Source organism: Canis lupus, chromosome 15, assembly GCF_011100685.1.
Source record: "Canis lupus familiaris isolate Mischka breed German Shepherd chromosome 15, alternate assembly UU_Cfam_GSD_1.0, whole genome shotgun sequence".
Taxonomy (NCBI): domain Eukaryota; kingdom Metazoa; phylum Chordata; class Mammalia; order Carnivora; family Canidae; genus Canis; species Canis lupus.
Genome location: NC_049236.1, coordinates 33,239,691 through 33,266,564, shown reverse-complemented (window position 1 = coordinate 33,266,564; position 26,874 = coordinate 33,239,691). Strand labels below are relative to the sequence as shown.

The following is a 26,874-nucleotide window of genomic DNA, read 5'->3' as shown; positions in this document are numbered from 1 at the left end:
TATACCATTCAGTTTGTTACTGTTTAAATTTTTATTTTCTGACCTTCCCCTTTGGGGGACTTTCCTTGATTTCATTGATTATTAAAACCATATTAGAGCACCTGGGTGGCTCAGTAGGTTAAGTGTCTGACTCTTGACTTCAGCTCAGGTCTTGATCTCAGGGTCATGAATTCAAGCCCTGTGTTGGGATCCATGCTGGGTGTCGAGCCTACTTAAAAGAAAAATAAATGAATGAAATGATACTAAAGACCTTCAATATGGTTATAATATCTTTATTTTGGGGGTGGGGGTAGTTTTTCAAGAAAGGGAATGGGTTTTTCTTCTTTGAAAGGTCACACTATTTTGATTTAGAATGCTCTTGAAGATATTTAGATGAATTAAAAAATAAAATTTGCAAATTTATTTTAAAAATTCTGTCAAACAATACTGCGTATTTTTAAAGGTGCATATATACGCAGAGAAACATCTAGGAGGAGACATACCAGGGCTTTAGGAGAAACTTGGGAATGTAGCTGATGGCCAAATGGAATTTTGTCTTATTCGTGCTATTTTACTTTTACCTAGAAAGTGTGGTCATATATTCTTTTTATAAGAAAAAAATTGTGGAAAGAGGTAGATTTGATGGAGAGTAGCTAAGAAGCTGTTGCACTATCACAGAAAAGAGGTGATTCTGATCTGAAATAAAAATGGAGATGATCTAGCCTAGTAGTTATAGAGAACAGAGAACAAAGGCTCTGATTCCTAATGATTTGGGCTTGAGTGTCTACTCTCACACTCACCAGCCATGTGCCAACTGGGTACATTACCTAAACTCTTTGTATCATGGCCATCTCATCTGTAAATGAATATGCAAAAAAATAGCACCTACTCATAGAACTATTGTGATAATTCAATGGCTAGTACATGAAAAGTGCTTGGAACAATGGAGAGTACATAATAAGCCTTCTAGAAATCCTAGCTACTATTTTCAGGGGGTGAGCAGGATTGAGTAGGGGAAATGGGAAGAATGATGAAAAACTAAAGATGCGAGTACATTTGATACCAAATTGATGCTGAATATCTTGGCAGGTCCTGTGAATCATCATGCTTTTATGACCATCGCTTCCCACTGTATGTCCTGAGGTCACAGGGGTAGAACAGCTTATAATGACTCTCTACTAATTCTGTGGCAGGTACTGGAAGTTGTTTTTCTAATCATGAATTGCAATCTGGAATGAGCTGGTCACATCACTTAGCCTCCTGTCGAGTTCTCTAATTAGTAAGTTGGTAACCATGTCACTTATCTTTAGTGCTTAGAGATTTTTTTTGGTAATTAATAAGGTGACTGTACACATTTCAGTGGACATAAAAGGCCTCTTCTCCCATTTCCCCTGTGTACTTTATTCCATTTTCAGTCACTGATAAATCTGCTTCTTTGGATAATGCTGTGGAAAACAAGAGAGGTCAAAGGAAAAACTTATTACCTCTCAGGGTCTGTTTGTGTGAAAACACAAAGACAAATATCACTTGAGGGGTAGCGTGGGGGTGACTCTGGCATACCGCCTAACACTGAATTATCCTAAGGATCCAATGAAGAAAAGTATGCTTGGAGAAAATATAAAGCACCATATACATTAGGATTCAGTCTATTAGCTTTCTGTTTGTCATTTTTTTGTTTCCTATTCCATGTGAAAATGCTATACAGAAAATTCTAGATGGCTTCACTCTAAATAAACAGAATCCTCTGAGTTCATATTTCTCTTCAGTTTTGTCTACTTGTCTCATCTTTGGGTTTACTGACTACTGAGAGATTGTTTAAACCTTGACATTTTATTCCCTACAATTTTTGTCCTACACTGGTAGGACAATTGCCAACTCTTTGGAAAAGGACAGATATTTAATTTAGATGTGGTTCTACCATCTGTATAGCATCAATATACATGTTTTCTCAGTATGACACTAAATAAATCTTTGATGACATTAAGTCTCTTCATTGGTGCTCAGGAGACTCTTGGAGCCTTTCCTGAAGGTCTTAATTTGCCTTTATTTGTCTTATTTTGGGTCAGAATCTAGCCCAATGTCTAGCCTCTTATAATAATATAATTATATTATTGTAATATATTATAATTATATTATTATTGTAATTATTGTAATATATTATAATTATATTATTGTAATATAATAATCTACAAACTATAATCAATAATTCTAGTCCTTTCCCTACGGTGGTCCCTGTTCCAGCTGGTAACATCTTCCTTCCTTCTGCCTTAAGAGTAAAAGGTCTCCTGTTCCAATTAATTTTCTTCTTCTTTGCTTACCAACAGTATTAATTTACATATATCTGGGCCTTTCCTCATCTTGGCTTTTCTCACTTATATATCAAGAAATACCATCATATGTTATCATGAATTTGAAATTTGATTCTCAACTCAGAAGATGCTGATATTTTGTAAAATTCTAAAACACGCTTTTTGAAAATACCACTTTACTGAGGTGTAATTGGCATACAATAAACTGTACACATTTGGAAAGCACAATTTAGAATCTACTTTTGAATAACAAACCTCGATCCATTTCCACAAAGCTCTGATTTAGGTACAAGCTAAGCTTGTCAAGGCCATTGTCTTAACTCCCTTTCCTTAATTACTCATCTTCCAGTAAAGTCCATTCTGTCCTCTCCAGTCAGGCTTCTGTTCTTGTTCCTCAGGTGAAATTGCTGTGGCAAAGCTCAACTGCCAAATTCGATGGCAGTTTTCTAGTCTTTTCTCTGGATTCTGGGTGCCATTTGCCCCCATTGACCTTTGTCCATCATCTTGAAAAAGTCAACTTTCTTGGCACCCACCAGGATAAACTCTCTTGGTTCCTCTCTTACCACTGACATGGTTGCTTCACAGTCTCCTACTACCTGCAGCAACAGGTAGTAGGCAGCTACTTAAGTGCAGCAACACCTTAAGTGGCAGCAACACCATGGCTGTGCCCTTCATTGCTCATCTTCTTAATCTCTACACTCTCCCCAAGTGAGCCTGTGCACTCAACTTCTGAGTCATACTGAATGTATGTTGACAAATCACAAGTACATAATTTCAGTTTAGATTTCTCTTCTGATGTCAGACCCATCTACATAAATTGCCTAATGGACATTTCTGCCTGGATCTACTATGGGAATATAAAACTTAGCATCTTAGAAACTCACTTCATTATCATTCTCTCATAAACCTCCTCTGTCTCTATTTCTTGACCTAAGACATAGGCCTTCCCTGTGGGGAACCTACCTTGTTGGTTGGTGAAACAAAATGCAAGCTCATGAAGTAATCACAAACAATCTTGTGTTGTTAGTGTCAGTTTGGTGTAAAAAAGCAGCAAAGAACTCAGTGGTACTATACAACCATCAGGGAAGAGAATCTTAGCAAACAAAGCCCTGGTGATGGGGAAGAGTTGATAAGTGCAAAGAATATTCAGAAAAGTGAAAGTGTCAAAGTTAGATGGGGAAGGTTGGTTAAGAAGACTTCACAGAGCCAATGCAACTTTATTCTTTCATTTATTGAGCAGATGCTTGTTGAGGCTTTTCCACATGTGGAGAACTCAGGTTCTAGAGAAGTTTCAGTGGAATAGAGTCAGGCTCATTCTTGGTCTCATGGGTCTGACATTCTACAGGAAAAATAAGACAATGAACATGTAAAACATTAACAAAAGTATAATTTATATAGAGATAAATGCTACAAAGGAGTTAATGGAGTGTAATGGACTAGAAAGTGATAGAAAGGTGGAGGGATTCCTTTAGATGCTATGATGAGGGAACTCTCTCAGAAATGTGACATTAGAGCTTTTGGCTGAATGAATAAATGTATCTTTCTTTCTTTCTCAGCTCTGAAAAGAAAAAGTTTTAAAAACCAAATTGAACTACTAGAAAGAAGCCCATAGAGTGGGTGTGAGCCACTGAGTTTATTAGAATCCCTCCAAAAAATTGGGAACAATTACTTCTTTGTTCTACTTTCTTTGACATTTGAGATAAGATGCAGACTTACTGGACTTTTCTTTCTCACCCAAATATTGTGCTTGTGCTTGTGATGCAGAGAAAATAGGAAAACTCTGAGTGAGGAGACGCCTCTCTGCAGTGTCGGAAGTGAAAAATCCTTATCAGTGAGTAAACTTTGGTCTCCTATTTATTTTCAATGTTATCCCCAAATCCTAGTTTCTCCAACATAAGGGGAAAGAATATAACAGAACTGTTTTTTCGCAAGTGGCATCCTGAATGTTTATTCAGGAAATTGAATTCAGGATGCTGGCTTCTGGGAAAATAGCAATAACTAAGACAAATTCACATAAAGGTCTTATCTTCTAGCAGGAGGAAAAAGACAGTAAAGAAGTAAACCGGTAAAAATAAAACATTTAGATAGTGATAAATACTATTAATAAGTAAAATAAAGGGGAGGCTGGTAGGTGACAGAGGAGCAATTTTAGGAGGTGTCTCCTGGGAAGTGATATTTGAATGCAGCCCTGAAAGATGGGAAAGCACCAGGGGTGTGAGGGAGAGGCAAATCAGAAGGGCAGCAAGTCAGTTGGCTAGGAGTCTGGTTCATTCAGCGGATGGGTAATTTCTCACTTCAATACATTGACATCTATAGCACACCATTTCTACAAACATGATATTAAGACCAGAAAGGGAAGTCCACTTGGCCTACAGATTTCGTATATTGAGAAGAATCACATTAATTTTCCCCCTAAAGTTGTCTTATTGTGAATGAGCTGATGTCCTCAAAAAGTGCATATTCTATTCTTCTGTTGGAAAGAGACTCATAAAGCGTTGGTGCACTGCAAATTTAGTTTTGCTATAGCAGCAGCTGGAGGATAAGAAGGGCTAAATACAAAACTGGCCTTTTATGGTTTTGTTGACTTTAAATTCGATGAAACAAGATGTAAGAACATGGATGTGTACTAAGCATTGTTACACAGAGGGGAGGGGAACATCATCCCTCAAAGTTTCATTTCCTAACTTCTGTTTCTTTGCTCTGCTCTTGGAAAGCCCAAAACTCCCCTTGAGGGTTATAGTTTTTTTTTTTTTTTTTTTTTTTTCACATGGAAAAAGGAGAAAGAGCTAAGACTTGCTACTACTAAAGTGAAACCAGAAGTCATTGGGACTTGGTTTTCATTGGTTTTGGTTTCTGTTTGAAGGTGCTTGCTTTTGGAGAACACATAATGCTGATCTGGGGAATTTCTGCTTGAGGTTACAAATGGTCCATATGAGCTGGCTGATGAGACAGATTTTTTTTTTCTTTAAAGAACATTTTAGGGAGATGATAGAATTTGAAGTCAGAGCCTGGAAGTTGAGTAAACAAGCCATACTTGTTGTGTGGCTTTTAGTGAGTCGCAGAAATCATCTTTCGGGACAAGGAGGACTCAGGAGTCTGGTGTTTGGAAGTTGCAAAACACTTTGAAAATATTAGTTATTGGCCACTGTTGTGCTGATAATCACTGTTTTTATTCTCTTGGTAGATTTCTCTCCTTTGGAGGATTCATCTTCCCCAGCAAATTTACTTACTTGAGTTTTTCCCTACCATCATGGTGGTGAAGGAGTGTATTCTACTGACATAACTCAATACAAAGATCTAATTTGAAAAAAAGGAAATAAGGAAATTACACATTAAAAGAGGCTAACAATCGAAAAAAAAAAAAAGAAAAAAAAACATTGAAAAAAAAAAAAAAGAAGAGGCTAACAAGACAAGAAAGACATTATCTTAATGTAACGTAGGCTAAGAAAAGAGCCAGGAGGAAGACGTAAGCCAAGAGTTGAAGGAACAGAACAGGGCATGAAGGATGAACTGTCACGGGGAGCTGGGGAAAGGCTCCATACAGGAGCAGGAGTGTAGAGAAAGCTCAGGTTGTGTGCACAGAGGTAAAACAGGCTGAGAAGGGCCCTGGCCTGGAAGTAGGCCAACACCCTCTGTCCGGGCAGGCACGGGCCAGAGTGGGCAGGAAGTCCAGAGCAGCACGTATGATTGTGTCTGGTAAGCACGGCAGCAGCCAGCATGTGATTTTCCAGGACAGCTGTCAACATCAGAAGACTGAGAGCAGGAAGGAAGGGCAAGTCCTCGCAGGCCCAGTGACGGGGGCACAGGAGTGAGGGATCATAACAGCTCTTGGCAGCCAGGCAGCAGCTGATCAGGACCAGACAACCTGGCATGAGTAGCAGGATTGCAGAAAGCTTTCCCACCATCAGCCCATCACACACACACACACACACACACACACACACACACACGCCCCTGGTTTCTCTTCTATTGAAGGTTACAACTATTTATCGAGCACAGCCTCTAGAGTCAGAACGCCTGATTTGATTCCTGGTTCCACCATCAATTGGCTGTAGGACCTTGGGCAAATTTCTCAACCCCTCTGTACCATGGTCTACTGACTGTGTGGGGAGCTCCCCAGCACAGAGGTGCTGTGAGGAGTGTGAGATCATGTGTGGGAGGTGTGTACCACAGAGCCTGGTGCATAATAAATGCCTAATAAATAAGATGAAAGAAAATGAAACCAGTGCTGGAGCCAACACTGTGCTCGCACTATGAGATTCGAGATGATCTCGCATAGAGATGTACTTAAACCCGGAGCGGTGGGAAGTGTTAACTAATGCTACATCTCAGAGGGTGGGGTGAGTTACCTTTAGGCCTCCCCTGCCTGGCTCGAGGTGGTTCTACAGATTGGCACAGGGCTGCATTTCAGGTTGGGGGGTCAGGGGGGAGTCATACAAGGTCCAGAAACCTGACAGGTGCACGGTATGCAGCAGGGCAGATGCACAAGGGCCGGTGGGAAAGCCGGATAACAAGGGCTGAAGGGTGAGGGGGTCACTAGGAGGTGACATCAGTGATACAGCCACGAGGTCCTCATGTAAAGTTCCAGAGAGTTGGAGGTTGACAGAAAAGATAAGCAAGACTGAGTGAGAAGCCTTCAGGAGCTTTCTGCAAGCCTTCAGTTGACTTGCGTCAGCTGTTGATTTAAGAATAAACTGAGGAAATGAGAAAGAGAGTAAATAAATAAGAGAGAGCAAAATTGATGGGAAATGTTTCTGAAAGAGAGAAAAAGAGAGAGATCGTGACGTGGTTAGGTGGAGTCACTCTTGGAATGAAGAGGCATTCCTGTCCAGAGCCAGGAGGGTGCCGATGTTAGAGAAAGAGTGAGATGGAATGGAAGGAAGACAAAGGGTCCTTCATCTGGTGGCCTCTGTGTCAGAGAAGAAGGGGATGAAGTCATCAGGCGGGGGGGGGGGGGGGGGGGGGGGGGGCGGCAGAGGCTTAAGGAAATGGTGTCAAATAGTGACTGTGGGGAATTTGGTGGGGGGCCAACTGGAGGTGAATCAGTCCACCGTCCTGATTCTGGCGTTTCGGGAAGGCATGTCCCCAGGCTGGCCTGAATGGAAACTGAACGTCGTCTATACTGATGGCCTGAATTAGCACAACCCAGCTCATCTTCCCCTGCTCGGCTGACACCAATTGCCCACCTACTGTGCCTACCTCCCCCCCGCCAACGCCCCCCTGCATGCCCACTCTGGCCGCAGGCTCTGCTCAATCGGAGGTCGTCCAGGCAACGAGCCACTGCTGCCTCCTTCCCCTTCTTACTCTTACTGCCGTCCCTGGAGAATCAATAGTCTCTCCCTGCAGCTTCCTCCTTCATCCTCTGCCCCTATGTTTGCACAACAGATTCTTTCCCGTTTTGCAGGTCTCTCTTTGAAAGTTGCCACCTCTGAAACAGGCTTTCCTGAAACCCTACTGGAAGGTTCTTTCCTACACTGTAATATGTAAAAGGGAAGAAAGAGCCCTGTTGCTTTGCTCATTTTCTGGCTCCCCGACTAGCCCATAAGCTCCCTGGGGCCAGAGATCCAGCATTTAACACAGAAGGTATCCCATAGCAGGTGCTCCATAAATATCTGTAGAAGGAAAGGATGGACAAATAAATGAATGAATTGACTTTGCCTCCCCCCTGCTCTCCTCCCGCCTCTTCTTGCCACCCTGTTTTCTTCTCCCTGCCTGAAAGTGGCAAAACAGACACATTCCCACATCCAAGGTCCAAGTGTAACCTTCGGGCTGTCAGTGTGCCTTCGGGCCCCTCTGGTTGTCCTGTGCAAGCCTACCTGGTTTCCCCACCTCTGAGAACCTTCCTTCACTGGCACATCTATCACCCTGGATCCAGAAAATTTTTGTACAACTTCAAATACTTCCTAGAATACACTCTCCAGTTTCCTGGCAGAAACCTGAAACATCATGAGGCCCGAGAGGATGTCCTGATCTAGAGGTAGCCTCGAAAACTCTAGTCGTGATGTGTGGCTCATGGCCTCATGGGCGTGAGGCACCCAGTAAGCGGGCAGGTCACGTGGCAGAGAGTGGGTCCCTGCTCATGAGTCGAGGGGTGGTTTTCTGCAGCTATCTCTGCCAGCCTCCCAGGGAGCTGATGGGGAAGCCTCCTGGAGAAACGTCTGCTCAGGAGCGTGGCCTTTGGAGTCACCTGCATAGAGGGACATGCCAGCCTCACCTTTTACAAGCAGAGTGACCTTAGTCAAGCATGAGATCTCACTGTAGCTCAGTTTTCTCAGCTGTGCACTTGTGGCAGCAGCTGTTCCTTAAGTCCCAGGGTGGTTGTAGGTGCTAACGACTTAGTGCCCAAAGCACTCAGATCTGTGCCTGGTACATCACAAGTGCTACCATAGGTTGGCTTTTAGTGACGGAATGGGGTGCGGTCACCACAGAGGGCTGGCGAGAGAGTCCTGGGGCAGGGAGCATGCAGGTGCCCATGAAGACAGGTGCCTGGGATCTGTGCCTCAGAACACAGACAGTGGCTCACACCCTGAGCTGCTGGTCTATACAGCCAGGTAAGGCCCAGAACATGGGTCCTCCAACCTGAGGTCCCACGGATGTTTGCATCAGTTCTCTGTACGCGTTGATGAGTTTCCACGTGGCTTGTGAGGTGCACTCTCATTCCTCACCAGGGTTGGAGCTCTGCCGGGACCCCTAGTGCCTCTGGCCTCCTGAGTCTCCTCTTTGGTCAAGATCATATGTGTAAGGATAACATGTGAGCCTCCCTTGGATTCTGACAGAGATTGAGGGGACTGGGGGTGGCCCTGACCTTCCAGCCACTCTACTGAGGAGAAGTTAATCTTTACTGCCATCTTAATCTTCCCTGGCCTCCTCTGCTTGCACCCCTCTGGGTTTAATGAAATAAAAATTAGGGTTATTATGGAACTCTGCAGTCAGCCCACACCTGTATCTCCAGAATTTTTTCCCTATAACCATCATGCCAGTATCTTAAATGTTTTCAAAAACTTGTCTCTGCCACCCCCCAACAACCTGAAGAACTATGGAGTCTTTCTCTTCTGAACATTGGCTCCTGCTGTTCCTTTTCCTCTGCTCTCACTTATCTGGTAGTGACAGCTCTTAGTGAAACTCCGTGAGGTTCGAAGCTCCCTTGTGATGTAACAGGAGCCCCCCTCCCCCAACGTGGTTTCTGCAATGAGTGAGAGTCCCTTCTTTGGAGGTCCTACCTGCTTTTGTTGGGAGCTGTGTTTCTCAAGTGTGCAAACCAATCACTTAGGGAATTTTGGTAAAAAGCGTATTATGATTTTGGAAGTTCTTTGTGGGGTCTGAGAATCTGCCCATGTTATGGGTCCTTGTGTCAACTTGTGACATTTTCTAATTTCGTTGTGTATTGATGCCATTCATTCCACTGTGTTTTGAGATAGTCCAGGGTGGCATCGGTGCTGTAATGGATCGTCACATCCTCCTAAGGGCCGGGTGCATGGTCTGGTTGCTGGTGCGCAGTGAATATCTGGAGCATTCGTGACAAATGCTCCGAAGTTCTACTTCATCACAGACTGGCCTTATAGACAGAGCTTCCCTTCTCCCTGACTTTTCCTTTATTGGTATCCCATGTCACTTCCCCTAAAACATGTAACCTCCACCCTGGGCCCAGTCTGTCACTAGAAAGAATCTCCCTCATAGTAAAATGTTAACGAATTGAAGTATTGCCTATCTTACAGATATCTGACGGAATAAAGGTCAATGTTGAACATACACGATAACCGGTGGTCTATGCAATGTGCCCCGTGTTCCTCCAGGCAAATAATTTTATCATCTCTTCATCGAAAGATGAATGGATAAAGAAGCTGTGGTCTATGTATACAATGGAATATTCCTCAGCCATTAGAAACGACAAATACCCACCATTTGCTTCAACGTGGATGGAACTGGAGGGTATTATGCTGAGTGAAGTAAGTCAATCGGAGAAGGACAAACATTATATGTTCTCATTCATTTGGGGAATATAAATAATAGTGAGAGGGAATATAAGGGAAGGGAGAAGAAATGTGTGGGAAATATCAGAAAGGGAGACAGAACATAAAGACTCCTAACTCTGGGAAATGAACTAGGGGTGGTGGGAGGGGAGGAGGGCAGGGGGTGGGGGTGAATGGGTGACGGGCACTGAGGGGGACACTTGACGGGATGAGCACTGGGTGTTATTCTGTATGTTGGTAAATTGAACACCAATAAAAAATTAATTTATTAAAAAAATAAAAAATAAAACTTCTAAAAGTTTTCAAAAACAAAAAAACAAAAAAACAAAAAAACAAGCAAACAAAAAATTTTATCATCTCCTGCTGAGTAACAGCTCTCCTGGGTATATGTGAACCGGGGGAGAAACTTTCCCACAGCAGAATATTATTTAGAGCTTTCATAAACTGGAGATCTTTAATTATATGGACAGCAGAATTGGACAGACACAACTTTTCTACCTTTGCTTCTGAATAACCACTCACCCACCCACCTGGTCATGTGGAGTGGGTACTTTGATTCAGGCTTCTTGATTTCCTACTGTCCTGGACTTCAGTGAGCAGGCCGATTGTAGTTCTCTCTGTGGTCCCCCATGGCTTTACATGATATGCTCAGTCTTGGAAAATGGCAACAAACAAACAAAACCAAAAAATCCCAAATATTTCTAATCCTTTCCAGTGGAGTTGCTACCTCTGTTCCACCCATGCTTCTCCTGGGGGTTCAAGCTGCCTTCTGCTGCTTTTAGGAATTGATGGACCTTGTAGCCACTGCACAGCCAGCTCTCCACCCCATGGCTCCATGTCCACAGATTCAGAAGGTGCTGGGAGGAAAGGGAGAAATCAAATCATTTTGGACAGGAGGTGACTTACTTTCATTTTCTTTACCAGTTGAACTATGGCTTGCTGGAGAGATCTTCTGGGCCCTCTGTGATTCCTTCTTCATCTGAGTGTCCCTTTGCCTACATCTGTCCTCCAGCCTAATGTCCTTTCTGTGGCACATGCCTCTGTGACAGTAAGGGCATAAAGGACTGGGTTCTCATGATGGCATTCCAGGGCCCTTAACACTTAATCACCAGACATATTTGAACAGAGAGGTCTTCCTAGGCCTTTGACCCCATTCCATGTGGCCAACCATTCCCTACATCTATGCCTTCTCATTGAATGAATCATTACTTTAGGATCTGCTTTGTCATAGTAACCTCATGTTGGCACAAAAAAAAAAAATTCTGAATATGGCTTTTCCTCAGGATGCAAATAACCTCCCACCTCAAACTGCTGATGCTTAGAACTGCATGTGATGCTGTAGCATGTAGGAGCAGTTTGCCAATGGAATATCATGCATTGAGACAGAGAGACCTTCAGAGCTCTTCTCTTTAGGGATTCCTTGCCCATTACCTCAATCCTTCAGTGTCAGCCTCAGTTTTTATTCTGGCCATGTTAGTAATTATTTGCTCTCACACAAAATATATGCATCTTTGTGCATCAACATCATACCTTATTCTCTTCTGTGGGAGAGGGTGAGGCTGTCACTGGCTCATTTGAAAAGAACATGTTCAGGGTGTGGCCAAAGGTTCATCTGAAACCCTAGAAATTCTAGGTGGAGAGTATTTCACAGCATGTTTGGGGGAGGCCAACCGGGGGGAATTGTTAATAGTCTGGAGCAGTAACAATCATGTAGGTTGTTTCAGAAATTAACTTAATGTGAAAACGGAGGTCATCTGACTTGCTTAAATGTCAGGATAAGGAGCATATGGGCCCAAATTTGGCTTCAATTTCCCTTTGAATTTAATGGGTGTGGCAGGTGCTTATCTAATCATGATATTTGGACCAATATGTTTTGCACATTCAGGACTTTGTAATGAGATACAGTGTTTATTTATGTTCCATTCTTTTCCCTACAGACTGCAAAAATACCCTTTGCTCAACCCTGTCTATTTATTGCCAGTGTCAACAGTCAAAGCTAGTGACAGAAGGTAGGTTTATGGGGCAGTAACCCTGCCCAGTTGGCATAAGAGATCTATTCCCAGGGAAAAAAATGCTTTAAGCAATCATGTAAACTTCAGACTGAATAAGAGAGCTTCAGTGGCTTGATGATTCCAAAGTAATGATCTTTTGGTCAGGTTGGTAGTGAATACAAGAGTGGGGTAGGTGGGGAAGTTTGTAGTTGATGGTTGTTAAATATGTATATTATACATGAGTCTTGTCTCTTTCAAAGTCAAACTTAAATCCCTGTGTCTGGTGTCTCCGTCCACCAAAACACTCACTGGTCACTCCCTACATTAATTTTTATTAATTAAACATTCACCAAATACCTACTAAGTTCCAGGTGCTTGGGTTAGCTTTGGAAAGTCAAAGAGAAAATGATCTGGGGCCAAGCTTTAGGATCTCTGTATCTCATTCTGAATTTCTACATCACAGTTTTTCTAGAGTGTGATTCCCAAACCTAGCTACTTGTTGGAAGCACCACTATAGCTTTTAAAATACTGGTGCCTAGATCTTTCCCCAGATATATCAAATCTGAATCTCTGGGCCTGGGGCCCCCAAATCTATATATTTAACAAGTACTTGTGACAGTTCTCATGCAGATCAACTCTGCAAAAGTCTGCAGATCTAAGTTTGGGGACCACTCACGTCCCACTGCTTGCTTGATACATAGCAATGTTACAGGTCTTTTATTAATTGTTTTATAGGTCAAACTCATACAACCTGATTGAAAATTACTTGAAGAACTGTGACTTCTTATATTCCTAAAATAAATCATAGTACTGTGTGCCAACCTTTGATAAATCAGTGTTTTGTTTTGTTTTTTTTTAATCTTGAGCACATATTAGAATTTTTTGGAGAGCTTTTAAGAAATGCTGACACTGGGGGGCACCTGGATGGCTCAGTTGGTTAAGTGTCTGATTCAGGGTTTTGGCTCAGGTCATGATTTCACGGGTCGGGAGATCAAGTTCCATGTTTGGTTCTGTGCTCAGCAGAGTCTTCTTGAGATTCTCTCCATCTCCCTACCCACTCCCTCAAATAAACAAACAAAACTTAAAAAAAAAAATGCTGGTACCAGGTCCTTACTCCATGCCAGCTAAATTGGAAACTCTAGACACTGAGTCTTGGCCATTGACATTACAAAACAAATAAATAATAATCTCTCCAGTTGATTCTAATATGAATCCAGAGTTGAGACCCACTGAAATAAATGTTTGCTGTTGATGAGAATAAACATGTGGAATTACTATCTTTCTGGAACCAGCACACACTTTTTTGATAATTCCTTATATTTTGTGGTTATTTTCAGCTTTCAGAGTGCCTTCATCTGTCTACATACAATGTTGTGAACTTCTAGAAGAGGTCTCAGAGATGGTCTATGCCAGGGGTCAGCTAGCCTTTCTGTGAAGGGCTAGGGAGCAAATATTTTAGGCTTTGTGAACCTTATGTCACAACTACTCCACCGCTGTAGAATGAAACCAGCCATAGACAATATGTAAATGAACGGGTGCGGTGTGTTCCAATAAGTGTTATTAACAAAACAGGTTGGAGCTGGATTTGACCCTTGGGCTGTTATTTACTAAACCCTGGTCTACACCAGCATTCTAATTTTGCAGATGAGGAAACCAAGTTCCAATTGGTGATATACTTGGACTCATATCCCATGGCTAGGCAAAGGCAATAATGGGCCTGAAGTTTAGGTACTTAGACCTAAAAACCCCCAAACACACCCAAACAAAGACCCACAGTGGGTGAATTGTGTTTTTTAAAATTAAGGCACTGGAAAGAAGTTTTTCTCCTGCTCACCTTCTGTGTTTGCCTGGCCTTAGTTGTGTTATTGTGGCTGTGTCAATGTTTATCCCTGTAACCCACACTGCAGGCTCCTAGAGACTAGAGTCTGAAGTCTTCCAGTGTTGTCCACGGGCCTGGGGCAAAGTTGTGCCCAGTATATGTGAGTGAATCAAATATATCAGAGTCCTGAATTTGGAGCTCAGTCCCAGGTGTTTATTTCAAGGCAACTCTGGCTGGCTCATTGACCCTCTTAGCTATCTGTTGTTAATATCTAGCTTACTAGGCTGTGCTTGTGCTCTTGTAACTTCAAATGATGTTTGCATAATGATAGAGAATGTTTTAGGGTTGTGGCAGTGGATAAAGCGAAGGTCAGAAGTCTAGTTATTTTGAAGAAGTTGCCCTCATGTTTCGGTAACTGTAAGAAATCAATTTGACTGCTCTTCTCCACGACATTGTTCTATCTTCACTTTTTCTTCTGTCCAGGCATGTAGGACAGTACATATTCAGTATGTTCCCCTCAGATGTTACATCTAGAAACCTTCCTCCCTCTGCCCCCCAACTATTATGCAGACTCTCCAGTTTGACCTTGGGAGGGACTGTTTGCAGTTGGGTGAACCTGGGACTCTCCCTTCTTGATTCAAGCTCAGCAAATGAGCAAGAAAAACCTGCAGAACCTGTTCAGCAATTTCAGACTATAAGCAAGCAATCCAAAGGGAATAGGGGGGTATTACTTTATGAATGCAATTAAAGCCTCCCTAAGTTGTCCACATACCAGGTTGAGTGCAGCCTGGGAAAAGTTGCTCATTTACCAGGCAGGTTGCTGGTTAGCCTGCAAGCAGTGCCATCCTGGCTGCAAAGTGCAGTGGGCTGTTATCCTATGTCCCTTGCTTTGTCAAAATATGTTTTTCACACACATAATGTCTCAGCATGGAAAAAGTGCCAGATGGAATATTATGGTCTTATGAGGGAAAGAACTTTTAAAGATGATTTATTCTTGGGAAAAGTGGGCCAGATGCTTGGGAAATAAATGAAGAGGAGAATTTAGCCAACAGATACAAGATATGGCTCTAATGTCACATAATTTTCATATCCATGGTGCAGAACCACAGTATTTGATTTAAAACTTTTGTACCATGATTGATAATTTGGGAGATGAAAGAAAGAAAAAGAAAGAAAGAAAGAAAGAAGAAAGAAAAAAAAGAAAAGAAAAGAAAAGAAAAGAAAAGAAAAAAGAAAAGAAAAGAAAAGAAAAAAGAAAAGAAAAGAAAAGAAAAGAAAAGAAAAGAAAAGAAAAGAAAAGAAAAGAAAAGAAAAGAAGAAAAGAAAAGGTTCCTGTCTGCTACTAGTTGACAATGATTGGAGGAGAAAGAACAATGTGTATGTTTTTGAAAAATGACAAAGATGCCAGATGAATAGAATGGCAACTTTTTACATGGCTTCAGAGGAGAGGATGGTTGGGACAAGGTGATATTTGATTAAGTCTTGAAGGATTGATTTAGATAGCAGAGTGGAGGGTAAGACATGCCAAGCTAGAGGCCAAACCAACAGAGACAGAAGAAAAGCACGCAATCTGGCTGGGCTAGTGCAGTTTCCTGGGGCGTGGCAATGCTTTGGTTGTAGCATAAGGTGGGAAAGTGGCTTGTGGAAAACCAAATAATGTCATGGTAAAATCTGTGGGCTTGGATCCAAATCCCAGCTTTGTCACTCTCCATCCATGACTGAAGGAAAGTAGCTTAATCTTCCTGAACCTCAGGTTCCTTTTCTGTAAAATTAGGTAATATGAGCATCTATCTCTGGTTATTTTGAGGATTAGGTGAGATAATCCATGTTAAACTCTGTGTGTGCTTAGCATACAATAAGCACCCAATAATAATAGCTATTGAATTATGGTAGATTTTGTAGGTCAAAGGAAATCATAATTTCCCAGACATGTTGGTGTTTACCTTTTTAAGGCATTTGCTTGTGACCTAAAAAAATCTCTTTTAAAACTAATGCTTCCTTCCTCTCTTATCTCTAATTTAAGCAAGACTGTCCCCACCATGGAGAGCCTTGTGAAAGCACCACAGGATGCTCTGAGACTAAACATTGGACTGGCCATTATGAACCAGGACTTAAGAGTTCTTTTTCTTTTCAGTCTAATATTTTAATGAGGAAAGTTAAAGAGACTTTAAACAGAAATGGACTCAGAAGAGAATTGTGAGACTTAAAGAACAAGCATTGCTTACTACAGAGAAGTTGATTTAAGAGGACTTCATTCATGACACATAAATATATATGAACAGTTATTAGGCTGAATATAGAGACAAGCTCTCGTCCCCCTCTTGTGAAGATAATAGAAGAGAAATTGAACTCAAGTGATAGTTATACAAATCAAAAATAAAAATTAATTTTAAAAAGATGATTGATTAAATACACTACACAATGTAATATTTTTGGTTAGATGATGTTACAAAGATGTATTTATTGGCATGATTATTTTTTAATGCTGAACTGTTTTTCAAGTAGCCATTAAGAGATGATTTCTTTTCTGAGTAATTTTCCTGTTGTTAATTTCTTAATAATGTAAATTTCCAATTTTAGGTAGGATAGCAAGCTTTCAAGATATTTTTTCTTCCAAGTTTTTATTTAAATTCCATACAGTGTAATATTAATTTCAGGTGTAGGATTTAGTAATTCATCATTACATACAACATTCGGTGCTCATCACAAGTGCTTTCCTTAATCGCCTCATCTATTTAACCCATTCCCCTGCCAGCAACCCTTAGTGTGTTCTCTATAGTTAAGTCTGTTTTCTGTTTTTCAGGTTTCTCTTTTTTATCCCCCTGCTAAGTTCATCTGTTTTGTTTCTTAAATTCCACATATGAGTGGAATCCATCCATGTTATTGCAAATGGCAAGATTTCACTCTTTTTGATGGCTGAGTAATATTCCACTGTGTGTGTATGTGTGTGTGTGTGTGTGTGTAACACATCTTCTTTACCCATTATCAGTCAACGGACATCTGGGTTCTTTCCATAACTTGGCTATTGTTTATGATATTGCTATAAACATTGGGGTGCATGTATCCCTTCAGATTAGTATTTTTGTATCCTTTCTATAAATACCTAGTAGTGCAATTGTTGGGTCATAGGGTAGCTCTATTTTTAATTTCTTGAGGAACCTCCATACTGTTTCCAGAGTGGCTGCACCAGCCTACATTCCCACCAACACTGTAAGAGGGGTTCCCTTTCTCCATCTCCTCACCAACATCTTTTGTTTCCTGACTTGTTAATTTTAACCATTCTGACTGGTGTAAGGTGATATCTCATTGTGGTTTTGATTTACATTTCACCAATGATGAGTGATGAGCATCTTCTCATGTGTCTATTCACCATCTGTATGTCTTCTTTGGAGAAATGTCTGCTCATGTCTGCCCATTTTTTAACTGGATTATTTTTTTTGGGGGGGGGGTGTTGAGTTTTATAAGCTTTTTACACATTTTGGATACTGACCCTTTACCAGATATGATGTTTGCAAATATCTTCTTCCATTCTGAAGGTTATCTTTTAGTTCTGTCGATTGTTTCCTTAGCTGTGCAGAAGCTTTTTATTTTGATGAAAGGACTTGGAGGTTCTAATCTCAGTGATCTAACTGACACATTCTCTGTGCCTTTGATTACCTAGCTGCCCATCTATAAAATGGCCTTTGACTCTGATACAAGGAGAGAATCAACATCTTCTCACATCACCTTTCCATTCCCTGAAAGGTATAAAATTCAAAGTAAGAATATTATATCTCTTGGTACACTTTATGGCATGTGTGCTAAGCCTCAAGTAAAAATTTTAGAAGGAAAAAATAAATAACTTAGGGTGGGAGTATTCCAAAGAACCCACAAGCTGTCCCTAAAGAAAATGTTTATAGGTGAGGAAACTAAAGAGTATCACACACTCAGGGTCACACAGAGCCGATCTCTGAGTGTAAATTGGAGGGCTCCTTGTCCATCATACTAATCCTACCTGCTGATTTCTAGAAGTATTAGCCATTTTGTTTTCCCAATAATTAGGACCTCAGTTAGGACAGAGGACCCCTTATTGGCTCCAGAAAAAAATTCTGCCAAGTAAAGATTATGCATGGAACATTTGTTATGCGAAACTCTGCCCTTGGTAAATACAGAGACCCCAGGGGCTGTGTTCCCCTCCCTGGGACTGCCAGTGTGTCTGAATTGCTGGGAGCACCTCCCACCAGCCTACATAGATGGGCTGCTCCTTTGATGGGCCTGTCATGACTGTTTGATGGCCGTGAAATATCATTTAGAAGAGAGGTTAATGTCTTTTTGTTGTTGGTCCTTAACTCCATGGAGTCTGAGCCTCTGAGGAGTCTGCTTTCATGCCATGTGCACAGAAAGGTTTTGCTCAGCCTGAGCCAGTTTGGTGCTGGTTGCCAGGGCCGGCCTGCCCTGACTGCCACTGTTTCCTGGCGGTACCAGTGGGGTCCTTTTCTTCCTAACTGCACCCCTAGGACAAGTCCTCTAGGGCCGCTTTGTGTGTGCTCCTCTGCAGGGCTGCACGCTTGGTGGCTTGGCGTCCTGTGCATCCCGCCCTCTCCCTCCCCTGGCGGCTGAGCTGTTCCAATCGGATTTCCAGGGCAATTTCAGTTGACTGCACCCCGGGGGCATCCTCCTGAAGTTACTCTGTCCTGTGCTGTTTGGACAGCCTAGAAAAGTCCCTTGGGAAGCTTCTCAGATGGGCTGGTGTCAATAGCAGGAGTCTGGTTCTCATCATCAGGTTGCCTTTTATTTTCCATATCATCTTTACTGTCGGGTTTCCCTTTAAAGAAAAATTGTAAGACAAACATACTCTTTACCAAAGAAGTGTGGACTTTTATTGGGAGAGTTCAAAGGAGCCTCCCTGTGTAAACATTTCCCCTCCCACTCTCATGTGGCAACTTTGTTTGCTTTGAACCTGGGTGGGTGAGACCAGGTGGTTTGATCAGCTCCCTTCTCACCTGTGGTCTCCCTTTGGCTTCTGATCCTCAGAGAGCAGCCTGGCAGTGCTCTCAAGAATGAGTGGAGCCAGGTAAGCTTCTGAAGGCATCTGGACACCCAAAGGCCCTGAGTGGGCACAATGAGCACAAAGTCATAAATGGTGTCTGAGACAGATCCCCTGGGCCTGAGGTCTGGGAAGACATGACACAATAACAACCATTAACAAGGACCGAGTGTTGAACTGTGTGTCAGACCAGAGATGAGCGGTTTCCAAGGGTCATGCTATTTGATGTTCACAACATTCCAAGACACTGTTTCCTCTATTATTTCCATTTTACAGATATTAATGCTCTGAAAGGCTGAGTTTCCCAAAAACACATAGTTATTGTCAGAATCAAAATTTGATCTTCAGGGCTGCTGGACCCTGGAGCCCGTAACTTTCACCACTACGTTATAATGATTGAGTCCTGGTGTGTAGGGAAACTTGCCAGTTTTAGGAATAACCCATATCTAGATATAAATAAAGCACAAACATGGGCATGGCTAGTTCATGGGCACATTCCTTTCAAACTCCAAAGGGTAAGAGGTTATCCTCGTGACTTCGAGAAGAAACAGAAGATAGGTTGTAAAGTTTCTTGGGTAATTCTAGGTATTTGGACACCTGTTCAGTTATTCTGGGATTCTGTGGTAGGGGAAGGGGAACATGGGGAGGGTGAGGTCATTATTGTACAAACCATTTCCTGAGGCTTCGACTTCAGGAAATGCTGGGGCATTAAAAATACCAGTTGTGTGGGAGCAGTGGTAGAAGCATGACTCATGTTCAGCAATTGTGTCTATAGGTCACAAAGGATTTGGGGAACACAGGGGATATTCATACAAGATTGTGTTTGTGGGCGGTTCATTATGAAATTTTTAGTAGGTTGAGCAGCATGATCAGATTTTGAGAAGAGTGACATTTAAAATTTCCATGGAAATGGTGAAACTTGACTCATCCATTCATACATTGATTCGGCAACATCAATTGTCCTCCTACTAAGTGCAAGGCCTTGCTCTGGGTGCTTGGGGATGAGGCAAGGGGAATAAAGTGTGGTCCTTGCCCTTCAGTGAAGTATTTATGAATTGTTGACAATGAAGCAGCCTGCTTTCTCGAATTATTTTTTCCTTGGCCTCGTGATGCTTTGATTAAAAGAGGACTAGTTCTTTTTTTTTTTTTTTAGATTTTATTTATTCATGTGAAACACAGAGAGAGAGGCAGAGACACAGGCAGAGGGAGAAGCAGGCTCCCCACGGGGATCCCCAGGTGGGACTGGATCCCAGGACCCCCAGGATCATGACCTGAGCCAAAGGCAGATGCTCAACTGCTGAGCCACCCAGGCATCCCACGAGGACTAGTTCTTAAAGAAAAACATTTTGTGTTATTTTCCAGCATAAATAATTCCCCAAATTCTGGTCTGGCAACCCCCAGGTCTTCCTAACAGGAGGCTGCGATTGTCAGGAGAAAAGAATCAGGAGCTTGGCCTGGTTTGGGTACTTTTGGTCACTATAGAGAGAGAGAATAGGGGCAGCCCAGGTGGCTCAATAGTTTAGCGCTGCCTTCAGCCCAGGGCCTGATCCTGGAGCCCCGGGATCAAGTCCCACGTCAGGCTCCCTGCATGGAGCCTGCTTCTCCCTCTGCCTGTGTCTCTGCCTCTCTCTCTCTCTCTCTCTCTGTCTCTCATGAATGAATAAATAAAATCTTAAAAAATAAAAAAATAAAATAAAGTAAAATAAAAAACATTTAAAAAAAGAGAGAGAATAGGAATTGTTCATTGTTCATATTCTTTACCTTTGAACTGTGCTTAGAGATTTTTTTTGCTCTGTTTAGTAGTTTAAAATTACATATTTATATAAAATTTGATACACCCTAGAGAATAATAATATAATGATGACCCATGAAACCACCATACAACCTAAGGACCAGAAGAGTATCAATAACTTGTATCTCCCTGTGTGTTCCTCCCTTGGCTCTAACAGACCCTCTTGCCTCTCCTCCCAGAGCAAGCCACCACCTTGGAATTTGTATTTACCTGATAGAGGGTAAACATTTCAAATCGGTCCATCTGTGTGTGAGGGAGACAGAGAAGTAGCTTAGTGTCCAGAGCTTGCTTTGCTGCCACCAATAAGTCTGTGACTGTGTTTGTTTCCAGACAAGGGTACAACCTACACCCAGATGCAGTCCCTCCTGCAGAGGTTGCATAGCACAGGGGTATGAGTATTGCCCCAAAGTCTCTAGATCTGGCTTCAACTCTCGCCCCCATTGGTATGAAGCAGGGGTGTGACCTCAGGCTAGTGCCTTCACCTCTCTGAGCCTCAGTCCACGGGAGATGAAGGGAGCAGTGCTTATATCTCATAGTGATGGTAAGGATTCAAGGAGTAAGTGCACAGAAACTGCTTGGCACATGGACAGCTCTCCATGACGAGTAGTCAAAGGAAAAACTAACTCTCTGAAATACTATGCAGCATCCTACTGTTACTAAGGAAATACACCTACTGTTACTAAGGAAATACACAGATTCTAAATTTGGTAATCTATATTATTTCTCCGGTCTCTCTCTCACTTTCCCCCGCACTGGGTCTTAACATGTTGGCCAATATCATATATAGGTCATTAAGAGAAAAGTAACTGGAACACTAGCTATTTCAGGCAAAATGTGATATGATGAAATTCGAGGCGAAAAGTGTAAATGCTAGCCATGAGCAAGCGTAATGTAAATTAAATATAAGCATAAAGACTGATTTACTTCTTTCTCTGTGTTAGTAGTACCTGATTAACAAAATTCACTAATGTTTTCAAGAACATTAATACAAATAAAACAATTTTTAAAAAAAATCTCCTTATTTTTCCTTAGTAAACAAAACTTTTCTTCCTCTTAGAAAAGCTTTGTCTCTGAATAATACATATATAGTGTATACATATATATACAAATATATATATATAGATAGATAGATATGTATATTTGTTAAGTTTTCAAGTTCCTTTTTTCCAGACTTGACAAAGAAAAGGGTATTCAGCTGTGAACTGCTGCTTATGAATTACCTGCAAACAAATTTTAGGATTTTTTTTCTTTCAATTAACTAAGCTCATTCATTCAATAAAATTGTCAGCAGATATTTATTGCATAATTATGAAACAAGTGTATTTTTAGGGTTTGGAAATAAGTCATAAATGCCAGGAGACATAAAACTGTAATGGTTTTCAAGCTGGATTTTAATCACAAAGTCAGTACATTTAAGAACTATCCATCTGAATATCCATTTATAATAGAAACATTGGAAATTTAGGAATAGAAAAATAGATTTTCTTAATAGAAAAATAATGTACTCTGGATGGAATTAAAATGTAGTGGGTGTCATGAGTTCCGGGCACTTTACATATGATGTCTCAGTTATTCCTACGATGCTGAGAGATAAATGTTCACATCTTTGTCTTATTGATAAAGAAACTGAGGTGCAGAAAAATTGTGGGATTTGTTCTGTTTCAAGCTAATAAGAAATACCATCGATACAAAGCAAATGTCAAGTCTTATTCCAAATTGTCCTTTCTCCTGTTAGAAACTTTTTTTTTTTTAAATCAGTAAGAAAATAAAATGACCACTCTCATGTGTATTCAATATTGTTTTTGAAGTTCTGGTCACTGCAAGGAGATATTTTAAAAACTAGAAGAATTAATATTTGCAAACAAAATTAAAATGTCATTTTTAGATATTGTGATTGTCTTCTTCTAACTAAAAGGAAAAGTCTAAAAAACATATAGGCCTCAATAAAGCAAAAAGATGAATGTAAAACAAATATCTATGAATTACTAGGAGCTTTTTACCTCACATCAGAATAATGACATGATGTCTAAATGATTTAAGAATATTCTTATAATAGAGTTACACATCTTGTTTAATATAAACAAAAGTGTAAGACTTCACTGAATGTTAAAGATGATGAATGGAAAGGCATGACGTTTTCCTTGAAAGTAATGATAAATCAGAGAGACTTCTATTTCTTTCAATCAGTTTACAGCTTGAACATAAGCCAACTCAAAAATCTTGATTGGATTTTTTTTAATTTAATGAGTATAATTTGCATGTACAGAAACAGATCCTATTTATTCAGCACTTACTATACACCAGGTACTATGCCAAAGGCTTCACATACAGTGAACAATTCACTTAATAACTCATCACAGAAAACAGATACCTGTCTTTAGTGCCCTCATTTTACAAATAAGGAAACTGAGGCCAAGGGAGATTAGATAACTTGGCCACATTCACACGAGAACTGAAAAATTGCTGAGCCGTGGTTCAAATCTAGGCCGTCTGTCTCCAGTGCCCATGCACTTCACAACACCACACTCAGCTAAGAACATTAACTAGCATTTTGCAAAATGGAGCATTTGCAAAGTGGAGCTAGGTCTTCCTTGAATAAGCATGTAGATAAATGGAACAGCATAGTTCGGAAATGAGCATACAGTGTAATAGGCTGTAATAGGTAACAAGAGACATCTCAAAAGAACAGTGAAGAATTATTGAATACTCATTATTTAGGATATTTAACTAACACTTTTTGGGGAAAAAAAGTCAATTTAGTACCCCAATGTCATACCTCCTTGTCAAAATACATTTTAAATGGCTAACATGATAGATAATGGAAAATTTAGCAGAAAATGGAAGTTATTGCCTGTCAGATACCTGAAGAAGCCATCATTATTTTTTTTTTCCACTTTGAAGTGACAGAAGAAATCACAAAGGAAAAGACTGACAGATTTGGCTACATAAAGAATTGTAAACACATGTACAACAACAAGAACAAAATGACTTAGGTCAGCAGAAGAGAAAGGATCACATCAAACATGACAAGCAGAGGCTATCATCTGTACTGAAAACCCTCAAAGGAGAAATGAAAGCAGTAGACCAATTTTTCTCCCTGTGGGGGCTGTGGCAGCAGAAGAAGACTCGCTGCCAGGAGGGTGCATGGCCGGTGTGGTGGGGACCCGCCTGGGATCTCCCCATTGCACGTGGCCCATGCACGAAAAAGGGGATGGACCTGATGCTTGCCTCGGTCTGCAAGGCTCTGAGGACTGACGATCTGGAATGGTCCGAGGGGAGGGCAAGATGTGGTCACCCAGGCATTTTGTCTTCCACCACGGTCCTTTAGTCAGAAGGGAGAAGGAAGGGAAAACAGAGAGCATGCAGCTTTGGACATGCCAAGTACTGGGAGAGCTGTCCGAGAAAATAAGCTCAGTGCCAAGGAGAGAAATTGGCTTGCCCAGGCCAAGAAGACGACGGGGTCTCCTAAAGACCCACTGGAACGTGGACGGTCTGCAAGCAGGAGAAACAGGATCCCGTGGCAGGTGCATTTTTCTTAGCTGTGAGTAAATTTTTTATGTGGTGGTGACAGGGCGGTGGTTTCTAAAGACAATCATCCCAGGACTCGGGAGACCACATGGGAAGTTGGAGGGAATAGAAGCTGCCGGGCAACTTATGAGACTTCACATTAAGAAGTCATGTAAAACACGGAAAAAAATGACACAAATCAGGGGTTTGCACAACTGCAATGACAGGCAGCCAAGGAACATGCGATGGAACCAAGGAACATTCATGTAACCAAGAACATGAAGCTGAAGGAATACTGGAAAGGACTTCAGGCCTAGCACACCAGCTTCCTTCCATGAAATCTAAGCTCCCTGCTGAGAATTTGGGGTTTTGTTTACATAGGAGATACCCAATGAAACTTTCTTAAATATAAACCACAGTGCCTGAGTGTCCCATTTGTGCCCAAAGCTGAATAACTCAAACATTGCTGATGGGAGGCTAAATTAGTTCAATATTTTGGGAAAACAAGAAGGCGGTGTATCATTATGCCTTTGCCACTGTCCAAGTCTTTGGAATCCATTAGTGTGCCCTGGGAAATTTATTCTGGGAAAATGATTGAACATCAAAACAAGGCTATATGTATAAACTTCTATAATACTAGAAAGAAAGTAAAAAAAGAAAAAATAAAAAAGCTTTATAAACTACATATATTGATGAAATACTGTTTATCCATCTAAGATGATCATGAAGAAGACTCTAGACTCCACAATAAGTGAATAAAGCAGGACAGGAAGGGTCCTCCCTGCTGCCTCCGATGGCAAGTTATTCAGGCACAGCTTCCTCTGCTCCAAATCCTGCTGTGGTGAGTGCAGACCCCGTGGACACCTGATAAGGCTTCCAGTGTCACAGTGATGCTACTGTGTCCACAAGTGTGACTGCGGCTGTTGCTGGTACTGCAGGTGCTTCCTGCTAATGGCCCCCAAGTCCCACCATGTGCGCACCCACTTCAGTGCCACGTCTCCCACTCTGGTCCCCATATTGTATAATCTTGTCTTCTCAACTGTGTCAGAAAACATTACATAGTAAGGATGTTATGTTCATCTTTCTTCCCATACAACGTGCTCCATCCAAATCATCAAACTCCTCCCTGCACTGTTTGACCAAAAGTGTGTGTCCGACTCTCACTTGTTTAAGTGACATTTTCTGAGGAGTTCTTGAAGTTCCTCATGGAAATCAACCCCCATGGGCTATGACTCTACGCATGCCCCAGCATGTCTGAATCCTCTGCTGTCAAGAACTACTTAGGTGCAAATTAAGACCCCTGATACGACAATAATTTTTTTGTTAAGTCGTGAGAGGAGATGTGTGCTTTGGCTTGAATAATGTTCTTATATTTTATACTTATGTGTTAATGTAAAATATACAAAAATGAAAAAGGGCTGCTGTCTGTTAACTTCTTGGAGGTTCTCGAGTCACTGTTTTGTATTTTGTTCTTGCATTTTTTAGTTTAGTTTAAAACATTACTAATCTAAGGAAGGTTTGAAACCATCCAAAGGTTTATAGAGAAGAAGGTGAGACTCTTCCCTATTCCATCCAACCCATTTTGACTCCTCTGAAAAACAAATGCTAGTAGTTTGATGTGTGCCTCTCCTCATATTTCTTTTCTGAGTGCTTAGACAGATAAACCTAAATGCGTGTTCTCGTATATGGGGAGGCTGTGTGCTGATGGAATCAACCTATACACATAAATTTGACACTTGCTATTTTTCACTTATTAATTCATCAGGACATCTATTCTGGCCAGCTAATACAGATCCCACCAATTATATTTATAGTAGCATGATATTCTGTAGTATAAATGGTTCATAGTTAATTCAACTATTTCTCTATTTTTGAACAATCCATTTTTGCAATTACTTAAAAATGTTACAATAGATATTCTTACAGATACATATTTTATTTTATTTTTTTTAATTTTTATTTATGATAGTCACAGAGAGAGAGAGAGAGAGGCAGAGACACAGTCAGAGGGAGAAGCAGGCTCCATGCACCGGGAGCCTGACGTGGGATTCGATCCCGGGTCTCCAGGATCGCGCCCTGGGCCAAAGGCAGGCGCCAAACTGCTGCGCCACCCAGGGATCCCCAGATACATATTTTAAATAAATGTACAGTTACAAACATATACATACACATATAAAATGTTGGTGTTTTTGTTTCTTTCAAGGATGAAATTGACATTGCTTCATCATGTGCTTTACATTTTAATATATGTTGCTAGTTTCCCAAAATGAGATGGTCATTGACAACTCCATCAGCCACATGCTGAGTGGACACATTCCTTTTCTTACTTCTTTGCTGAAATTGAACACATACCTTAATTTTTTTCCAGTTTGGTGGGTGAAAAATGGAATCTTACCATTATTTTATTTTATTTCTACATTTTTTAAATTTAAATTCAATTTGCCAACATACAGTATAACACACAGTGCTTATCCCATCACC

The 26,874-nt window shown here is 41.2% G+C and overlaps 2 long non-coding RNA genes across 28 annotated transcripts in view; one reads left to right on the top strand and one right to left on the bottom strand.

Moving 5' to 3' along the window:
* LOC119869334 overlaps positions 1–26,874 on the top strand; it is an 82,866-nt gene that overhangs the window by 29,416 nt on the left and 26,576 nt on the right. For 13 of the 27 annotated variants that reach the window (XR_005370494.1, XR_005370504.1, XR_005370500.1 and 10 more), the window contains exons 2-5: positions 4,053–4,119; positions 10,004–10,234; positions 10,974–11,155; positions 12,196–12,267. The exons of 3 other annotated variants lie outside the window; for them this stretch is intronic. This is a non-coding gene — a long non-coding RNA (uncharacterized LOC119869334). 11 more of the 27 variants (XR_005370499.1, XR_005370495.1, XR_005370496.1 and 8 more) reach the window with 8 other exon arrangements.
* Positions 3,502–9,427, bottom strand: LOC111090033. Its single transcript, XR_005370508.1, has 2 exons — positions 9,315–9,427; positions 3,502–3,627 (listed from the first exon to the last, which is right to left on the bottom strand). It is a non-coding gene; the product is annotated as an uncharacterized LOC111090033 (long non-coding RNA).